This window comes from Dipodomys merriami, unplaced genomic scaffold (assembly GCF_024711535.1).
Source record: "Dipodomys merriami isolate MVZ:Mamm:240054 unplaced genomic scaffold, mDipMer1.0.p SCAF_305, whole genome shotgun sequence".
NCBI lineage: Eukaryota > Metazoa > Chordata > Mammalia > Rodentia > Heteromyidae > Dipodomys > Dipodomys merriami.
This window is the reverse complement of record NW_027204549.1, coordinates 1328370-1336892: the sequence shown is the minus strand read 5'-3', so window position 1 is coordinate 1336892 and position 8523 is coordinate 1328370. Positions and strand designations below refer to the sequence as shown.

The 8523-nt window shown below is 41.3% G+C and overlaps 1 long non-coding RNA gene across 1 annotated transcript in view; it reads left to right on the top strand.

Moving 5' to 3' along the window:
- Nucleotides 1-30: 30 nt before the first annotated feature.
- LOC138840890 (uncharacterized) overlaps nt 31-8523 on the top strand; it is a 49340-nt gene continuing 40847 nt past the window's right edge. The window contains exon 1 of the long non-coding RNA XR_011376259.1: nt 31-173. This is a non-coding gene — a long non-coding RNA (uncharacterized lncRNA). The remainder of the gene's footprint in view (nt 174-8523) is intronic.

The following is an 8523-nucleotide window of genomic DNA, read 5'->3' as shown; positions in this document are numbered from 1 at the left end:
CCAGAGGCGGGCTCCGGGGACAAGGTCGTGAAGAGAGGAGTCTGCGCGGAGCTGTGGTGAGGCGGGGCACCGGATGGCCGCGAGCTGGGCCGGAAGAGCCCGGGCCTTGTCGCCTCGCGTAGCGCGGTGGCTCTGGTGGCGCCTGTGGAGAGCGTAGTGATGCCCAGGGTGGGGTAAGAGTTTCACAGCGAGCCTCTCGTTTGCCTCGGCAGTTGTGAGGCGCCGCGAGCCAGAAACATTTGGAATCCCAAAGAGATGAAAGTATTTCTCCCCTCGCCTCGGATGCGGCGTTTTGCAGTTTAGACGTGGAGTTGGGGCTTGAACCCGGAGGATGTGACTCTACTCCCTGTGATGATCACAGTGAAGCCAGCCGTGGCGGGAAAGCCCGTGAGACTTTATCTCCGAAAGCCGGAAGTGGCGCTGTGGCTCCAGTGGTAGAGCGCTAGCCTTGAGCACGGAACCTCAGGGTCAGCCCCCAGGCTTCAGAACTGGCCCGCGCGAGCGCGCGTGCACACACAATCCCCAGTTCCTGTCTTTACTTTTTTTTTTTTTTCCTGTAGCTTCAAAGGTAGCTTCCCTTCCCTCCTTCCTCCCCCCCCCCCCCCCCGTCGTGGGGCTTGAACTCTGGGACTGGGCACTGTCCCTGAGCTCTTTTTGTTCAAGGCTAGCACGTTCTACCACCGAGCCACAGCGCTACTTCCGACTTTTTTTTTGCGATTAATTGGAGATAAGAGTCTCATGAACTTTCCTGGCACCTAGCTAGCTTTTTTTTTTTTTTTTTAAAGAAATTGTATAACCTAAGAACAACAAAAAGGCATCTTACTTAAATAATAGGCAAAGACAAGCCTATTTTTTAGACAGTTTACTCAGGAGGCTGAGATCGGAGGATCCTGGTTCTGGCAGGAAAATCCAGCTGACTTCCAAAAAGCCAAAGTGGGGCTGTGGCTCAACTGGAAGAGCACCAACCTGGAGCAGAAAAAGCCATGGGAGAGTGCTCTGGATCTGAGTTCAAGCCACACATACAAACAGGCAAATACAAAAACAAATAAAATCCAGGTGTGGTTCAAGTTGTAGATTGCCTGCCTGGTGAGCACAAGGTTCGTTCAAAAGGCAAAGACATTTCTCTAAGACACTCAAATAGCTAGTAAGCACATGAAAAGTTGTTCAATAATAGTAGTCAGCAAATAAATGTAAATTAACACAACATGGTACATATTTGAATGGCTAAATTTAAAAAGCAGAAATTAGGTATTTCCAAGTTTTAAGTGAGTATTAAGTGAGTATATGCAGTAACAGAACACATACATTATTAGTGGTAATGGTACTTAGTATTCCTCAAATTTTCCTATACACCTTGCAATTCTAAGAGGCCTGCCTATATGCAAGAGAAGTGGAAAGCTGTTAAAAAAAAAACTTGTTCTCATAGGTGCCCAGCAGCATTATTCATATTGCCCTAAAATCAAAGCAACCTAATGTCTTCCACAATCTGATGAATAATAAACAAATATGGCTTACCCATCCCATAATGTTCAGTCAAAGAAAGTATTGAATTCCAGATCAATGCTATAATATAGATGAATCTTGCAAACATATTAAGTGAAAACAGTCAAATATAAAACATCGCATACATGATCATTTGCATTTAATACCCCAAACAGGCCAACATACAGAGACACCAGATCAGTGGTTGCTTGGTTGGAAGGAATTGGGAAGTTCTAGCAAAGGATATGAGTTTTGGGGGAGATAAGGAGAACGTTCTGGAATTAGGATGAATACATAAAAGCAAATATACTAAGAAATCTGAAAACACATTAAAATACTTAAAGTAACACATCTACGTGAATTTTATCTTGATAAAGGTAAGAGGAAAATTTGATCTCATGAGAAATTAATCTACATTTTCTTCATCTGCAGAATCATACTTCCCTCTTATAGTCATTGGGAGATTTAAGTGATATTAATACATTGCCAGGCACAAACATACAGCTTAGTTGTAGAGTACTTACATCAGTTTGATCACTACCAAAAAATAGTGTGAAAACAAAACAAAATTCTGAAAGATATTACTTATAAAAATATAAATATTTATTTTCCCTATAAATAGTCTATTACAGATAAATTATCAAGTATTAGAGGAAAACTAGCACTAAATAAAACTTTGACATAATGAGAAGGACTAAAACATCGAAAAGAAAATATTCTGTCCATTGGACTTAGTGTTAATATAATGCATACCTGATGTATACTTCATATTTTATAAAATCATGTACCATAAATATGTCTCATTCTTAGGGGAAGTATGATTCTAACAGTTATTACCCACCAGTAATATCATGTTGGGTTTGTCATTTAAGCAACAAACTTATTGACCATAATGTGTCAGGCATTATCTGTCAGGTATTATTTTAGGTTCTGGGTATACAGCAGTGAAACTAGAATTCCTGAAGTGTCTGACCTTCTATTTGGGCCTATATTCTAATAAAAAAATATATAGTTAGTACACTTTATACATAGCATTCCTGTGTTAAGCCTTCTGAGGAAAAACTAAGCAAGGTCAGTGTGGAAGACTGTAGCAATTTCTGGAGACATAGGGGACAATACCTTGAAGGCCTTTTTGAAGTACCTGGAAGAAGGTACTACAGGTTGGAGTAGCATCATGCTCAGTAGAATTTAGGGAGAGCCATCAGGACAGTGAGGCTGGGGAGGAATGAATGAGACAGAGGCAGAAGACATGAGAATCAGTAAGTACTTCAGATAGGCCAATGTTTTGCAAATGATATCGTACTTTATAATTAAAAATGACAACTCTGGAAGCTGCCTAAAGAATGGCTTAGAGGAGGGTTGAAAACAATTACAGTACTGGGCTATTTCAGTGGCTCACATGAGAGATGAGGAAGTACAAGCTCTAGGGTATTAGTGTTAGGGATGGCATGAGTTGTCTGGTTACGGTGTGTTTTGAAAGATTATTATTGCTGATGGATTAGATGTGGGTTTGAAAAGATAAAGAATGGTAAATTTAAGAATCAGACCAGGGCTGGGAAGGTGGCTCAGTGGTAGAGCACTTGCCTTGCATGCACAAGGCCCTGGGTTTGATTCCTCAGCACCACATAAGAATCAGACCAAGCCGGCCACCGGTGGCTTATGCCTGTAATCCTAGCTACTCAGGAAGATGAGAACTGAGGATCAAGGTTCAAAGCCAGCCCGGGCAGGACAAAGTCCGTGAGACTCTGACCTCCAATAGACCACTGGAAAACCGGAAGTGGCACTGTGGCTCAAGCGGTAGAGTGCTTGCCTTGAGCTGAAGAGCACAAGGACAGCGCCCAAGCCCAGAGTTCAAGTCCCATGACTGACAAAAAAAAAAGAATCAGACCAAGCTGGGCACCAGTGGCTCACACCTGTAATCCTAACTGCTCAGCTGAGATCTGAGGATCACGGTTCAAAGCCAGCCCCAGCAGGAAAATCCCTGAGACTCATCTCCAATAAACCACGCAGAAAACCGAAGTGATACTGTGGCTTAAGTGGTAGAGTGCTCGCCTTGGGCTGAATAGCTGAGGTACAGCACCCAGAACCAGAGGTCAAGCCCCACAACCAACCCTCCCCCCCCCAAAAAAAAAATCAGACCATACAGATTTGTTGCTCTAGAGTAGCCACATTCTGGTAGTAGGTGCATGTCTTCCTTGGGTCAAAATGACACAAGGAAGTAAAATTGGACACATTTCATTTTTAGGGTTCTTGGTTATGTAGGGAAATAGTAGTTTATTCTATCAGAAAGAGGCTGGCTGGGCTCATGCCTATAATTCTAGATATTCCAGGAGGTTGAGATCTGAGGATCATGGTTTGAAGCCAGCTGGGGCAGGAAAAGTCCAAGAGACCCTTACCTCCAATTACCCCCCCACACAAAAAGCCAGGAGTGAAGCTGTGGCTCAAGTGGTAGAGTTCAAGCTTTGCATAGAAGGGCTCAGGGATAGTGCCTAGGCCCCTAATTCATACCCAGGACTGGCACAAAGAAAAAAGAAGAGGAGGAGGAGGAGGAAGAGGAAGGGCCTGATGATCTGCTTTGAAAATGTTTTCTAAAATGGATCCTTTCTAGAACATGTTGGTTAACACTGAAATGTTTGATATCTTTCTAACTTATAGCAGTAGTTTTTAAGTGCCCCTACATAAGCAAGCAAATACTTCAATTTCATAAATCACATAAGATATAGTGACACAAATTAAAAACTCAGTGGTATCTCTTTTAATGAATTTAGCTATCTCTTTTGAACAAATATCCTGTTTGTCCTCTCTCTCTTCCTCCTACCCTCTGAGGCCCTCATCTTTCCTCTCTTCTCTCTCTTCTCTCTCTGGGTCTGGCCACTGTCCCTCAGCTTTTTCATTTAAAGATGGCGCTCTGCCACTTGAGCCACAGCTCTACTTCTAGCTTTTTGTGGGTAATTGAGATAAGAGTCTCATAGACTTTCCTGTCCTGGCTGGCTTTGAACTGTGATTCTCAGAGCTCAGCCTTTTGAGTAGCTAGGATTACAGGTGTAATCTCTTTCCTTATAGATGGTGCTGGGATTGAATTCATGGCTTCTTGAATGCTGAGCTCTTGTTAAAAATTGCACCCCAGCCCAGTCTACTCTTAACGAAAATCAGGATCATGGTTAGAAAATCCACTGCCCTTTGTGTCCTCTTTATCCATTTGTGCTTTTAATTCACTTGATTCTAGTCCACGTCTTCAAATAAATGTCTTTAGAGTATTCTTCCTTTTTCAATTTTTAACTAAAAATTTTCTGTGGATTTTCTGTTTGTACTTGAGGTTTAGGTTGTTAACATTACCAACTATTTCTTGTTCCTTTTCCTGCCACTGTAATTACAACCCAATGTAGTTTCTTTCTGGGCATTAAATTTGCTTTTGTAAAGTTTAATGTTAAGCTTAAACTTTAATGTTAAGCATCTTTTTGTTCCATTGATGATAGCATTTCTTGAGCCTTCACATTGTAAAGTGAGGGTTTTATTACATGTCTGGCCTGTCTTCTATGCCTCCTTCCTTCTGCATACCTCCTAATCCTGTTAAGAGAGGATCCCACTTGGCAGGTTGGATTCCTGTGGGGATGTAATTGAAAGAAGGGATGCACCTACACCTGTTTCTCTCTTAATAAACTGCTGAAATTCCATCTCCTTCAAGAAAACCTTTTGGGACTTCATTGGGAAATGAGAGCTGTGTCTACAGTCCTATTAATGAAATAATAGCCTGAGAGTCCATGAATCCTAAACCCAAAGGACCTTTGTCCTGTTGGGTGTTAACAACTAGAGAGAAAAACAATCAGCTTTGGCTATACACTAAACAAATGCTGGTTTATTTACTTTTCCCATGTTCTTTCAAGCCCAAGGCTGTAAAACTTGGTAATATAACCCCTGTGAGAGCTTGGGATGGAATTAGTGACAACACAGTGAATTTTCAGGAGAATGAATGTGAACTTTATTAGTTCTCCTTTAATTTCATATTGATAAGTTGATTTAAAAGCAATTCATTTACTTGGAAAGGAACTCTATCTTCCTTGATATTGAGATCACCATAGGAATAAAGGCAATGAGTTGAGTAGCGAAACACCCCTGCCACCTAGTGGTTATTTATGCTAAAACGCAGCTTAGCTCTTACCCAAGCACAGAACACATAAAAAAGAACTGCAAGTACAGGAAACAAACCTACAAATATCCTAAACCTAGGAAGCTTATTTTCCCTCCTCCTTTTGTTGCCAGAAGAACAGAAAGGACACTGGCAAGAAAGAATATTGAGTCACCAGGTCCAGTTCTAGTGTGAGTGGCAGCTGCAAAAAGGAACAAAAAGTCAGGGTCAACAATGGGGCAGCATCCTTTAGTAATAGTCACTGAAGTGGTACCATGTCATCAGAGGCAAAAGCAATCAGAAATAGAGTCAGCAGTGAGGGGCATGATGAAGTCACTCAAGAGGGCCCATTTTATTGGGCATCAATATCTTTGGGGGGCGTGGTCTTGGAAGTCCAGAACTGCTTCACACAGGGAAAACTAACCTGGATGCTCAGAACAACAGTAATCAGATAGTCACTCAGCTACTACAGAAGATTCATTTAAGGACACACCATGGACATCAAACTTCAAAGATACTTAAGTCTTTGAATACTTGATATAAGATGATGTACTAATAGTTGCATCTGATTTTATTTGGAAAGGAACTCTTCTGATATTGTATAAGTATTGTATTGTTTGTTCTTTTGGTGGTACTGAGGTTTGAATTCAGGGCTTAGGGCTTGCTAGGCAGGCACTGTACCACTTGAGTCATGCTCCCAGCCCTACTTTAATACCTTGTTAAATTGTAAGACTTTCTCTCTTTTCACTGTTTCCCTTTGTTTTCTCTTTATCCCTATCCTTTCCTTCTCTATCTTGGCATATTCTTTCTACCTTTACCAGAGACCTTCATAGATATTAGTTACTCTAATGTGTGGAGAATGTGTGGAGGATGTGTGGAGAAAAGGCACTGGAACGTTGTCCTGGATGGAGTGTAATTATCTGTAACTTAAAGCTGATTTAGGATTGTTGTTGAAGTGAGCCTGATTCTGGTGCTGCTAAATACTTTAACCAGTGGCCTAGATGAATGAAAATGGCAAGCTTATTAAGCCTAACAAATGCCTGACTGTACATGTATCAGTGTGTGGGTGTTTCTAGTGTCTATTGGTGAGTAACCATGCTACTCTTGGCAGTAGAAATGTGAGCAGAATCTGTAGGACTGATTAGCCAATTTTCTCATCTTCTTTTGCTACATAAGGGAATGGAAATGTACTGACACATGGTAATCCAGTTCTTTCTCAGGCTGGTAACATTACAGAATCCCTGTTGAAATGCAAGGATGGCTGGCAGAAATCAGACTCCCATATCCTCTCTTAAGCAGTGGTAAATCCCATAAATTTTAAAAGCACGACTTCCTGGGGGCTTGATGGGGGGAAAAAAGAACCTTTGAGCCAATTGCTAAAAGCAGTTGTATAGATGTCTCTATTTTCTTGGACAGTTACTCATGTGAGAAGATCTCACTCCTCCTTCCTGCTGGTCTTTCATATTCAAATCAGGAGTATTTTGAATCTGCCAGCATTGGCTGGGTAGCTCAGGTCCCATACAGAAAAGTGTTAATCCAGTTTTAAACACAGCTCTTTTCATATTTAGTTGGATTCAGCTCAAATTTCTTAGCCCTATTAATGTTACACAGAACCCCACATATGCTCTTCTGTCACACAAAACCAGTGTTTTAAAAACTGAGAGTTGAGAGGAAAAGGGATACATCCTTAATCCTCCCTGTCTCCTTTCCTCAAGATGGCTTTCAGCTCATTCCTCCCTCCAAACATCTGATCATTTTGTAGACAATTATTTTTCAGCCCTTGTTACTAGCTAGCCACCACTGTCAATCTAGTAAACCAACTTAGACTTGGAAAAGGGAGATTTTGAATCATTTAGTCTTATCAAGTCTTACTTCCCTGTGTCAAAAGACCTCATGATACACCTGCCCTATCATTTCCTATCATTCTGCTTCTGATGGGAAAATAATGAGTGAGGACCTGGATGCTGCTGTCTCACTCCTAGCTACTCAAGAGTCTGAGATTTGAGGACTATGGTTTGAAACCAGCCTAGGCAGAAAAGTCTGAGAGTCTTATCTATGGTTAACCAGCAAAAAGCTAGAAGTGGAGATTTGGCTCAAGTGATAAGAGTACCAGCTTTGAGCAAAAGAGCAGAATGAGAATGCAAGGTCCTGAGTTCATTCATGCCCAGTACCAGCACAAAAATAAAAATTTACTGAGGAACAAAATAATTACCTCAAATATCAACATCAGCTGGGTGCCAGTGACTCATGCCTGTAATTCTAGCTACTCAGGAGGCTGAAATCTGAGAATCGTAGTTCAAAGCCAGCCTGGGCAGGAAAGTCCATGAGACTCTTACCTCCAATTAACCACCAGAAAACCAGAAGTAGCACTGTGGCCCAAGTGGTAGAACACTAGCCTTGAGTTGAAGAGCTCAGGGACAGTGTCCAGGACCAGAATTCAAGCCCCAGGACTGACCAAAAAAAAAAAAAAAAAAAAATCATAGCTTGAACAAAATGATAAAAAGTAGCAAAACAAAATTATTTGACGTGTGAAATAACTCATATAAGAAGACTGTAATTGAAACTCAAAGCATTATTACATACTAAGAAGGATCTTTTTGAAAATTGTAGAAACTCTAGTAATATATGTTCTTATATGTGAACTGGGATTTTCATCAGCCAGAGTTCTCAGTAATTGGCAGTACTGTACTTTTTGTGAACATAAAAGTAAATTACCCTTAATTAACAGCAAGCTATTAAATATTTAGTCATATAAAAATGAAAATTCTTGGGGGCTGGGAAGGTGGCTCAGTGGTAGAGCGCTTGCCTTGCATGCCTGAGGCCCTGGGTTCAATTCCTCAGCACCACATAAGCAAAAAGAAAAAAGCCGGAAGTGGCACTGTGGCTCAAGTGGTAGAGCGCTAGCCTTGAGCTGA